Genomic DNA, 11945 nt, shown 5'->3' with positions numbered 1-11945 from the left:
GACTAGTGGGGAGATTTGTCATGGCATTCTCCAGGACATTACCAAGGCGGTTGAGGTTAAATTTCTGCATGTGATTGTAGCGCGGAATTTTGATCAGTTCTTTGAAAGGCTATCTCAGCCGTCTTCATTACGTTGGGTCTGTTTGGTTAGGTGACAGGCAGCTGGAAGGGGGTTCCTATCCCTGAATACGGATGGGTGCTCGAAGGGGAATCCCGGAATAAGTGGTGGATGTGGAATACTACGGGAGTCAAATGGTCGGGTGTTAGTGGGTTTCCCTGAGGGTCAATACTAGCTTGCGCGCTGAAGCATTAGCGTTATTAACGGGGCTACGCTTATGCTCTCAACGAGGCTTTGTGCAGGTTTGAGTGCAGACAGACTCGCTGGTACTAGTGGGTATATTACAACGGCAGTTCCAGTGCCCATGGCACATTCGAAGGGAAGTGCAGCAAATATGGCAGTTAGTTGCGGATCCTACACAGTTCTCCCATTGTTTTAGGGAAGCCAACAAAGTGGCTGACATATTAGCTAATGTAGGTATCCTGCATCCGCAGGATCCTGTAAGGGTGTATCACCACCTCTGTTCTCTTCCACGGCTAGCGAGAGGGGAAGTTAGGATGGATATGCTAGGCTTTCCCTCTATTAGAACTATCAAGGGATCATCTTGACGACCAGTCTAGTGCTCGGCTTCTAATTTTTTGATTGAGCAATAAAAGTAGTGTTTTTTGAAAAAAAAAAAGAAGCTAGTGTTCACGTCAAAGTAACTGAATTTGACAGATTATGAGTCCAGTGATGAAATTACCAACCTTATTCAAGGTATATGCAATAAAGCTAGGTTTGGAGAATAACAACAGCCTCACATACAGGGAAAAAAACAAGAGAGAAATTAACAGGTTAAATAATGCAATTCCAGTTACAACCATATATAGTTCATTTGCAGATGAGTATGTAAATCTATTCCTTGTAAACTAAAAAAATACCCAAAATGAAAGTAGGAAAATTGATAAGAGCGCCGCCAATCTTGTGACGAAACTCGTAAAAGACAAGCCCTAAATTTTCAAGATTTCAAGAATTTCAAGATTCGAAAAGTTTGAACACAAGAATTCAAGAAACCTTAAAGATTGTTTCAAGATCTTTAAGAAGTTCTGGAATTTAATCAAGAAATTCAAGAAACTCAAGAAAGATTCAAGAAACAGACATAAACAGCCAAGATTTCCCTAAAAAAATTTCCAGAACTTTAAGAACGAAAATTTAGGGTTTCAAGTATCAAGTGCAAATAGCTCACACAACCCAAGACTCATGAAGAAACCCTAGTGACGGCTTTTTAAATGCAAAATTCCGATTTTACACCCGTTGGACTGCAAGTATACAGGTCAAAATTTTAGTACAAGATGTGTATCGGGTCGATCCCACGAGGAGCAATTTAAACAATTACTAAGCCCCTGTTCTCTCTATTAGTTAGACTTACCATTAATTTTGAGCAGAGAAAATCTAATGCTGTAATCTACAAATCTGATATACAAATCTAGTTTAACAAATGCTGAATGCAAATAGAGAAATTTCACTTAATGAAGATTCTAGGGATGTAGATTCCACTTATGGCATAAACTACACAAATAAATGGATTTACTTCTTGCTATTATTCTTGCTTAACCAGAGATTTATTTCCAAGATTACCAAGTCTCATTTCCATGATGAAATGGCTTAGAGCAATATAGATTTCCCTATTTCCATGGTGAAATACTACTACAACTCTGTTTTAATTCATGAAATACTAAGTAATCCACTTAAGTGTATTTCTATTTTCATGAACATACAACTCAAGCTCTACTCATGTGTTTCCATTGTTATTACCAATTCTCATTGAACAATAACAACTGTAAACAAGTTATTGGTGATCAAACAATAACAAGAAATCACAGCTACACAAGTAGACAAGTTAACTCAAGATATAACAAGTGTAAATCACATTCAATTAGTATTATTTAGCCATAAGTTTCATCTACTCCCTAGATGAAGGAGTTTAGCTACTCATGAATGATTTAACAATCAAATTCACAAGTTTATTAATGCAAAACATCATAAAGTACAAGTATAAGAAAGATAAAAGAAAGCTTAGCCAATTGAAGGTGAAGCTCTCCAATTCCTGCTATGTTCTTGCACAATATGATTACAAGTGAAAACTCTCCAAAAAATGCTTCTCCAAGTACTCCTATCTAGAGAGAAAACTTGTTGCAAGAAGGAAAACTAGCTACGTATGGTTATCCTTGCTTCTCCCTTGTGTTTCTGCATAAAAGGTGGTAGAAATTCCATTCCTCTCACTTCATAATTTCCTCCACTTAGATTTTGTAAAAAGAAGTCAAAGATATGATGTTCCTTTTGTCCACACTCATTTGGTCTTCTCTTTTATTGCAGAAGCATGTGCCACCGATTTCTGTCCCTCAAAATAGCTGTAAAAGTTGTGAGAAAGGTAAAGAAAAACGGTTGTGCCACTTGCTGAGGAGAGAGACAGATCCGAGCCTCGGATCCGAGGAGTGATAATGGATCCGAGCTCGGATTATAGGATCCGAGGCCTTCCCATGATGGATCCGAGGTCGGATCGTCCTGACCTCGGATACACTCCGCCAGAAGTACAGACGAGGGGTCGGATCCCTCTTGTACACACGGATCCGACCTCGGATCCGTGTTGAGCATTTTTCCAGTTTTTCACTTCTTCCCTTTTTCTACATTTTTGCTCCCACTTTCTTGTGTACTTTGTCCTCTGGATGACCCTGACATTTCTTTCAACTTGTGCATGAATTTCATACATCAATTACCTTCACAATTTCACAAAATTACGCATTAATCACTCATTTATCAATTTCTTAACTCTTAAACAATATTTAAGCAATTATCACCAAAAGAGTTTAAATATGGCTTTAATCTTCTCAAAACATACCAAAAATTCATGCCAAATTCATACAAAATGTACGTTAAATATTCACTTATCAAATTCCCCCACACTTGAATCATTGCTTGTCCTCAAGCAATTTTACACAAAACTTACTTCAAATATTCAATAGAGAAAACAGTATGCGTACTCTTGTCAAATTTAATTCCTCAAAAACCTAGAAACCAATTATTATGCCATTTCTCAGATTACACTAAATACTCATAATATTCAATTAAATAAAAATAATTATGCCTAAATTTTGACAAATTCAAATCAATTCTCTCATTCTATCCTAATTCCACAAATAAGTAAATCACATAGTCAATTTTATGGCCTTCCTCATCCCAAAACTTAACAATTTAGAGGGATTTATTCACAATTCATTTTATTTAAATAGTGAAAACGTCTTTTTACGTGAAAATCAACACTTTTAGGTGAAAATTCCCGGTTACTCGACATTTCACTCATTTAAATTGCCAATCATACTCTTAATTCCAATACCTTTTTACGCGAATGTCGACATTTGTAAATGCCAACCCCCGGTTACTCAGTATGTGAATCATTGGAGTAGAAAATTACTAATATTATTTTTCTCTCTTTTTTTTTTTTTTCAAATCAATTTCTTTTTCCCTCTAAGTATAATTAAAGGAAGAATTTGGCCTTTCTTTGACTATATCAATCACTTACTTATAAAATTAAGTAAAAATGATAAATATCATTAATCTTGCAAAACTCTAAGCATAACTTTTCTTATTTAAGCAAATATACTTTCTAAAATGTAAAAATCTTACTTGCATAATAATTCATTTCAAGACAAATAAGAATTAAACTTTTCCAAAATACACATAGCTTGTTATCCAAATGGAAGATATTTTAGAAAAATTTTGACAGAGTTTCCCCATAAAAATGGATGAAACTCCCTGCCAACAACCTCATTTTCACAAAAATTATCCTCATGACAATATCTCCAAATATAATTCCAACATTTTTAAGCTCTAAACAACTAAAGTCATGCATTTCAAGACACAATCACCCATACGATAAAGTTATCCCTCCCCCACACTTAAAATCTACAATGTCCTCATTGTAGAGGAAGGTAAAAGAACTGAAACTTCCCTCAAATAGGTGGTGATGCAATTTGAAGCCCTTAATCATCACGATCATCCAAATTCTGCCCAAATTGAGACAACAAGGGTACCAAACACCATAAGTAGCACAAGATGATTCAAATAAAAGAAAACTGAAATCACAAAGTTTGTCTTAACAAAAGAAAAGAAAAATAAAGAAATAAAAGATCTAATCCGCTAAAAAGTATCATGGTTGCTCGGAACGAGGGTCTACTGCCTCCTCGGCTCCATGATAACCCTGTGAAGTACCAATATGGCCCTCCTCCTGATGAGGTGTCGGAGTAGGAGACCGTCGGATATGAAAATGATCCTCGATCGCACGAAGGCGGCGATCATGTCGGTCGAGGCGCTCAGTCATCATCCGCTCCGTCTGGTCAATGCGCTCGACGACTCGCGTCTCCATACAACAAATAGCATTGAGAAGCTCTTGCCACTTGGAGCGCGGTTGAGGAGGTGGTCGCGGAATCGGAGGAGGAAGAGTCTGCTGTGCCTCCGTCTCTTGGGTTGCCGCTTGTGGTTCAGTGTGAGGCGGAGGCTGAGTGGAAGTCGATGCTTCTCCTGTGTCCCGGACCAAAGCAGCTCCAAAATCAGTAGAAATACCCAAAGCGTTGAGTATAGAAGCATTTACCTCCTCGACAGACCTAGTTACCACCGCTCTCTCGGTTCCACGAGGAACCTTGAGCTTCTCAAACACGAGGGATAGCAGTCGAGGGAATCCGAAGCAAGTCTCGCCGGCCCTCATGCGAGCTGTGGTCCGCATATAGCTGATGATAATGCTGGGTAGAGGAATGCCAGTCAACTGCCTACCCAATCCATGTATCATCTTATCCAGAAAATAGAGATCGCTATTTCGGATCTCCCGTTTACCACTCTTTTTCGGCACCACATTAAATGCAAAAAGATAGAAGATCAGGTGGTATCGATGCTCAAAGGAGTCGGCATATACCGTGAGTTTTTTCGAAGTTCCTCGCTCACGGTACTGACCCTTTAGACGCTCCACGGCTTCTCCCACTTGCCAAGGGTCTCGAGCCTTGAATTCCTTAGTCAGTTTGACATCTTCGCCTTCGTCTATGAGTTGAACGAAACGTCGCAGTGCCTCTCGATTGAGAACCACTTTCCTGCCTCGAACCCACGAGACGATGAGGTTGCCACTGTGACTCTGCTTGTTCTCCACATTGGCGTAGAACTCCCGGACCAAGTTGGGGTAGTAGTACTTGGGCAATTGAAGGATGTTCTCCCATCCAAGTCGCTTGAATGCTGTCGAAATATGGTAGTGCGCATCCACCTCTGGAGCCAAGTGTTTCTCAATGATGATCTCCTTGGCTAGGCCGGCTTCATACCACTCTTGGTTTTCGAGCGATGTGAATCGTGTGGTATCGTAATCTGGCGGTGGCTCATCACGGCTAGTGGATGCAGTCTTCCGGCGAGATCGAGGTGGTGACTCAGGCGAAGGAGATTCTTCCTCAGGCGACTCCTCATGCACAGAAGGTGTATGTTCTTCACTTGACGATGGTGTAGGAGTACGAATACGAGCCCTCCTTGTACGAGCCATAGCACCTATAAACAAGATGAGTATGTATTAGAAAAGATAGAAACTCGCTCATTCATATTAAAATAGGAATTTAAGAAAATTTCGGCAGAGTTTCCCTTTGAAAAAGGGCTAAACTCCCTGCCAAAATGTCCCCAAATTTAAACAAATAAGCTTCCTAACACTTCTCAAATCCAATTCCTACACTTAGAAAGGATATTAGCAGTAAAGAAATTATTTCATGCATATTAAGTGCAAACAATTTTAAATTATATCTATTTGCAAAAATAAACACTCAAACACTTGAGAATATCATCAATCCAATTCATAACACTCGTTAACACTCAAGTTAACTACACATGACTCCCAAGTTATCCTAATATTAATTATTTCAAGTAAAAGTGGTTCAATGTGCTTAACTTGATCGGGAACACACACTTTTACCCAATGGGCTATTGCTCTAATGATAGCATATCATTTTCAATTATAACATTGATTTATACTTCTCGGAACAGTTCATATATTCACTGAAAGCAAAATTCACAAATTTAAACCACTAAAATGCTCAAGCCCAAAAATTGAGAAGGAAATCTCAAAACTATCACCAAATTCATAATTTTTACACAAATAAGCATGAAAATAATTATTACAGCTGATTTGAGCACAATGTAGCACAATTATATCACGAATTTGCAACAATTAAGCAAAATGTATTGAAAAACTAAAAATATACAAAAATGAGAGATATAAAATGTCACAGAAATTCGAAATTTGTTACCTCAAATAGATGGAGTGATGATGGAGGATGATAATGATGCAAAAATGGAATAGAAACAAGCCCAAATTCGACCTCAAATTGCTAGATTTCAGTTTGGCCCTATTTCGCGTCTTGAAGATCAAAACCCCTCAATTTGATGTTTTTGATTCTAAATTGTTGAGGGTTAATGCTCTCAAGAGGTTAGGGAAGGTTTTATTGTGAAAAATTGGGAATTTTATGGATGAAATGGAAAAAATACCCTTCTTTACCGCATCAATGCTTAATTCTATTGGCACAATTGATAAACTAACCCAAGAGATGAGTCAAGTCAACCTTGACTTAGATCCTCTTGAGCATCGCTTTAATGAGTTTAGGTAAGCTAGAAGATGTTTGTGAAGAAATTGAAGAATTGGCAAGTATTGGATTTTTCAAGCACCTTATAAAAGGGGTAATTTGTATGAAAGTCTTGGCAAGGAAAAAGGGTTTCACAACCTTCAGAAATTGAACCTCCAAGGCTTAGAGCTCAAGCCACTTCCGACTCATCTAAGGTTATGAATTTCTTTGGAAAAATAAACTACCTGTAATTGTTTAGTGCTGACCTTGATGATGAACAGTGCTGCAAAGTTGCAAGAGTTCTAAGAAGTGTAAGAAGGCAATTGGATGGACAATTTCAGACATTAAAGGTATAAGTCCTTCTATATGCATGCATCGAATTTTATTGGAGGGGACAATTGCAAACCAGTGGTGGAAACACAAAGAAGACTCAATCCAAAACATGAAAGAGGTGGTAAGAAAATGAAATTCTTAAATGGGCATTTTCATATGCATGTAGTCGGTGTTCCTCCAATTCACTTAGCTCAAGTAATCGCTTTTCTCCTGCAAAATTACAATCCATGTTAATAGATTTAATTGCCCAATAAGCTTTGTGCTCAATCTCCACAGGTAGGTGACAAGCTTTCCCATAGACTAAACGATACGGTGACATCCCTAGGGGTGTCTTAAATGCCGTTCGGTAAGCCCATAGTGTATCATCTAGCTTTGTAGCCCAATTCTTGCGTGATTTATTCACAGTTTTCTCCAAAATGAGCTTTATCTCTCTATTAGCTAGCTCTGCTTGTCCATTGGCTTGAGGATGATATGGAAGTGATGTCTTGTGCCTACAACCATATTTAAACAATAAGGAATCCAATTGTCTGTTACAAAAATGTTTCCCTTCATCACTTACTATGGCCTTGGGTATACCAAATCTACTGAAAATATTCTTTTTAAGGAATCTAAGTACAATTTTAGAGTCATTAGTAGGTGAAGCGATTGCTTCAACCCATTTAGAAACATAATCCACTGCTACTAAGATGTACTTATTATTAAAAGAACTAGGAAATGGTCCCATAAAATCAATACCCCATACATCAAATAACTCAACTTCCAAGAACGTAGTCAGGGGCATTTCATTCTTTCGAGATATATTTCCAGTTCTTTGGCATGCATCACAATTTTTAACATATTCCCTAGCATCTTGGTACATAGTTGGCCAATAAAATCCTGATTGCCATACCTTTGCCACAGTCTTTGAAGTACTGAAATGACCACCTGTTTCAAGGTTATGACAATGATATAAAACATTATGTACCTCATCTTCAGGAATACATCTACGTATCATACCATCGGCACAATGTCTGTATAGCAATGGTTCCTCCCAAAAGTAACTTTTTACGTCATGTAAGAATTTCTTCTTTTGATGATAATTAAATCCCTTTTGAATCTCTCCACTGACCAAGTAGTTAGCAAAATCTGCATACCATGGAGAATTTCTAAGTGCTAGGACAAACTCATCCGGAAAATTCTCTTGAATTGGAACCTGATCTTTGATTGGGATATATTCCAAACGTGATAAATGATCTGCAACTAGATTCTCCGATCCCTTTTTGTCTTTTATCTCCACATCAAATTCCTGCAATAAAAGAATCCACCGAATTAGTCTAGGTTTTGCATCCTTCTTATGCAGCAAATATTTAAGAGCTGAATGGTCCGTATATATAATGACTTTAGATCCTACTAAATAGGATCTAAATTTGTCCAAAGCAAATATCACTGCCAATAGCTCTTTTTCTGTCGTTGCATAATTGAGTTGAGCCTCATTTAGCAACTTGCTAGCATAGTAAATGACGTGCAATCGTCCTTCTTTCTTTTGTCCCAAAACTGCTCCAACTGCATAATCACTTGCATCACACATCAATTCAAATGGTATTGACCAATCGGGTGAAGTTATAATTGGGGTCGAAATCAATTCCTTCTTCAACCTTTCAAATGCAACCAAACAATTGTCATCAAATTGAAAAGGAGAATCTTTACATAATAAATCACATAATGGTTTTACTATTTTAGAAAAATCTTTAATAAAACGTCTATAAAAGCCAGCATGTCCTAAAAAACTCCTTATCCCCTTGACATTGCTTGGGGGTGGCAATTTTTCGATGACTTCTATTTTGGCTTGATCCACCTCAATTCCCTTGGAGGAAATCTTGTGTCCTAAGACAATTCCTTCTTTTACCATAAAATGACATTTCTCCCAATTCAGTACAAGATTTGTTTCCTCGCATCTCTGCAAAATTAATTCCAAATTATGAAGACACTGATCAAAAGATGAACCATACACAGAAAAATCATCCATAAATATCTCCATAATTTTCTCAATATAATCAGAAAAAATAGCCATCATGCATCGTTGAAAAGTTGCAGGAGCATTGCATAAACCAAATGGCATTCTTCTAAAGGCAAAAGTGCCATAAGGACATGTAAATGTGGTCTTCTCTTGATCCTCTGGAGCTATAGCTATTTGATTATATCCTGAAAAACCATCAAGAAAACAGTAAAATTCATATCCAGCTATTCGCTCCAATAATTGATCAAGAAATGGTAAGAGAAAATGATCTTTTCTTGTTACCGTATTTAACTTACGATAATCAATACACACTCTCCACCCTACCACAAGTCTAGATGGAATTAATTCATCATTTTTACCCACGATTGTAGTCATTCCACCTTTCTTTGGTACCACATGAATTGGACTAATCCAAACACTATCGGAGATAGGAAAAACTATACCTGCGTCAAGCCATTTAAGAATTTCATTTCTTACCACCTCTTTCATGTTTGGATTGAGTCTTCTTTGTGTTTCCACCACTGGTTTGCAATTGTCCTCCAATAAAATTCGATGCATGCATATAGAAGGACTTATACCTTTAATGTCTGAAATTGTCCATCCAATTGCCTTCTTACACCTTCTTAAAACTCTTAGCAACTTTGCACACTGTTCATCATCAAGGTCAGCACTAACAATTACAGGTAAAGTTTTATTTTCTCCAAGAAATTCATACCTTAGATGAGTCGGAAGTGGCTTGAGCTCTAACCTTGGAGGTTCAATTTCTGAAGGTTGTGAAAACCATTTTCCTTGGCCAAGACTTTCATACAAATTACCCCTTTTATAAGGTGCTTGAAAATCCAAGTACTTGGCCAATTCTTCAATTTCTTCACAAACATCTTCTTGCTTACCTAAACTCATTAAACAATGCTCAAGAGGATCTAAGTCAAGGTTGACTTGACTCATCTCTTGGGTTAGTTTATCAATTGTGCCAATAGAATAAGCATGATCGGTAAAAGAAGGGTATTTTTCCATTTCATTCAAATTAAATTCTACTTCTTCTTCACCTACTTGAAACTTAAGCTTGCCATTTTTTACATCAATAATAGTACCTGCAGTAGCTAGAAATGGTCTACCTAGAATAATTGGCATAGATATATCTTCTTCCATATCTAATACCACAAAATCCACTGGAATGATAAATTTTTGAACTTTTATCAATACATTCTCCAACACTCCCACTGGATATCTAATAGACCGATCCGCTAGTTGCAAAGTAATATTTGTGCGTTTAAGCTCATGCAAACCCAATTGTCTAGCCACCGTTAAAGGTATTAATGATACACTAGCACCAAGATCACACAATGCTTTAGAAAAATCAACGTTACCTATGGTGCAAGGTATAGAAAAACTCCCTGGATCCTTCAACTTCGGTGGTAGCTTATTTTGAATAATTGCACTACATTCCTCCGTTAATGCTATTGTTTCGCAGTCTTCCAACTTTCTTTTTCTAGTCATGATTTCCTTGAGAAATTTCGCATAAGACGGAATCTGCAAAATAGCATCGGCAAAAGGAATGTTAATGTGCAATTGTTTGAAAAGTTTAACAAATTTTTCAAAATCTTTATCAAACTTATTTTGCTTTAATCTTTGTGGAAATGGAACCGCAGGGGGTATTGGAATGGTAGTGGAAGATGATGGTTGCTTTTCTCTTGGATTCTCCCGACTATTTTCCTCCACAATCGCCTCTTGGTTCCTCTGCTTTTCTTCTTGTTTTTCATTCTCATCCTTCTCAACTTCCTTCACTGGAGGATCTTCTAATTGTCTACCACTACGAAGAGTAATGGCTTTCACATGCTCCTTAGGATTGACCTCTGTTTTGCTAGGTAATTCTCCTTGATTTCGATTATTCAAAGAACTAGCAATTTGACCAATTTGGACCTCTACATTCCTGTACATTGTAGTGAGTTGGTCCATCCTTCCTTCTACTCGCTCAAATCTGTCCGAGGTAACTTTTGCAAGCTTTTCCACTGCCATCTCCCAACCAGATTTAGTTTCAGCTTGTTGTTGCCTTGATTGAAATCCCGGTGGATTGGTTGGCCTTGGTTGATTTCCTTGATCCTTCCATCCAAAGTTTGGATGATTTCTCCACCCCGGATTGTAAGTATTCGAGTAGGGGTTATTTTGAGCATTACGATTGTAATTATTGACGAATTGTACCTGTTCAGAATCAACACACTCATTAGTATCATGTTCACCTCCACATACAGAACAGCATGCTACATGTGCATTAGATGAGCTTGGACCTTGTCTACTTAGCAATTTCATCACATTATTCATTTGAGCACTCAGCATATTAAGAGTGTCCATTTCTATCATACCTGCGTGACGTCTTGCATTACCTCTCTCATTGGCCCATTGGTAGTTATTTGCTGCCATTTCTTCTATCAAATTATGAGCTTCTTGGGGTGTTTTACCCATTAAAGCTCCACCTGCAGCTGCATCGATCATAGTTTTAGTAGAAAAAACTAAACCATTATAGAAGGTTTGTATGATTAACCACTCCGATAGTCCATGATGTGGACATTTCCGAAGCAGATCTCTAAACCTTTCCCATGCCTCATATAATGATTCACCTTCTAATTGGCTAAAACTAGTGATATCCATTCTAAGCTTAGCAGTCTTACCTGGTGGAAAATACTTATTTAAGAATGCTCTTGATAATTCATCCCATCCAGTGAAAGTATTGGGAGCATGAGAGTGTAGCCAAAGTTTGGCCTTATCTCTCAATGAAAATGGGAACAATCTTAGCCTTATAGCATCATCACTAACTCCATTCATTTTAATTGTATCAAAAATTTCCAAGAATGTAGCTAAGTGTGTATTAGGATCTTCTACTGCATTACCTCCAAATTGAGATTGTTGAACCATTTGGATAAGTGATGGTTTAATCTCAAAGTTGT

At 37.6% G+C, this 11945-nt stretch overlaps 1 non-coding gene across 1 annotated transcript; it reads left to right on the top strand.

Moving 5' to 3' along the window:
- The first annotated feature begins 11551 nt into the window (after nt 1-11551).
- LOC113757385 lies at nt 11552-11658 on the top strand. The gene has a single exon (XR_003466280.1). It is a non-coding gene; the product is annotated as a small nucleolar RNA R71 (small nucleolar RNA).
- Nucleotides 11659-11945: the final 287 nt, after the last annotated feature.

Source organism: Coffea eugenioides, unplaced genomic scaffold (genome assembly GCF_003713205.1).
Source record: "Coffea eugenioides isolate CCC68of unplaced genomic scaffold, Ceug_1.0 ScVebR1_3029;HRSCAF=4163, whole genome shotgun sequence".
Taxonomy (NCBI): domain Eukaryota; kingdom Viridiplantae; phylum Streptophyta; class Magnoliopsida; order Gentianales; family Rubiaceae; genus Coffea; species Coffea eugenioides.
This window is presented reverse-complemented; position numbering and strand designations above follow the sequence as displayed.